This window comes from Oryzias melastigma, linkage group LG20 (assembly GCF_002922805.2).
Source record: "Oryzias melastigma strain HK-1 linkage group LG20, ASM292280v2, whole genome shotgun sequence".
Taxonomy (NCBI): domain Eukaryota; kingdom Metazoa; phylum Chordata; class Actinopteri; order Beloniformes; family Adrianichthyidae; genus Oryzias; species Oryzias melastigma.
Window position 1 is genome coordinate 3,769,795 of NC_050531.1, and position 1,173 is coordinate 3,770,967.

Sequence of the window (1,173 nt, forward strand, 5' to 3'; positions counted from 1 at the left end):
GCAGCTGAAGAACATTTCTGCTTTGTTCTTTCAAAATAAAAGCCTGACGACGGTAATGACGATATTCTAAAAAAAGGTGAATATTAAGCAGATTGCGATGAGTTTTTCTACTCTAGAACTTTTTTTCAAAGTTAAAATTCTTTTTCAAATAAAAACTCACCAACACAGTGTCACTGCAGGGAGCTGAGCTTCGTCTTACATGGAGTTAATGAGGATGTCCCACAGAATGTGACACCACGTCTCACAGGAAGAGATTTCTTCACACAAAGAGAACAGCTTTTTTGGGGGTTTAATTTGGAGGAAACTGAAAACATCCTCCTCTAAACGGCTTAAAAAGCTGGTGACCTTTAGCTGAGGTGAGAGCGTCCAGCGCCGGTCGGCGCCACCGTGTGTGGCGGCGGCACAAACAAAGGCAGTGCGGCGTAACCTTTGGAGATGTGTCACCTTGCTGCTGAGCACACGGATCTGATGCGCGGCGCCGGGAAGGAAGGGCAGCTCTGCCCTTTAACATCTTGATTGATTGGCCGTGAAGCCTCCTCATTCAGAGAATATTAACTAAATCCCCGATCTTGATCTGTCGCAGAGTTAATTCGGTGCCTTTACAAAAGAGGCTGCTCATTAAAGGAGATTAGCACCCTGTAATGTAGTCACGTTAATAGCTGGTTCTCCATGCAAGCTTTAATAATGTGCATCATAATTACTGACACCATGAGAGGTTGGCGGCGTGGAAGTCCGCCGTCACTTCTTTGAGATTTCACAGCAGCGAGTCGCTTCAGAGATGATGTTTCCAGTCAGATCAGACGTTGGTTTTTGATGGGGGTGGGGGTTATGTGACATTTTCTGCATGTCTTGAGCACCTCTTGATTTGGAGAGTCCGGCTCAGTTCTGCAGCGCCACACTGTGGCACAACCGGGTCATTGGAGAAGACGATAAGAGTGCAGCGACTTTTAATAGATTTAATAGAGATTATTTTACCTCCTTATATTTAGATTTAGAGAATAAAAGCTGCAGGATTAAGTCAAAAAACAATTCCTTCACAATAAGAGCGCTTTAAAATGCAGCAAAAATAAGGTTTTCAATAATTATACCAACTTTGTAAAATGTTCTCCACTAAAACAGGGGTCTGCAACGTTTTAAAGAGACGATCGGGTCGATTCTAGACAACCAAAACCA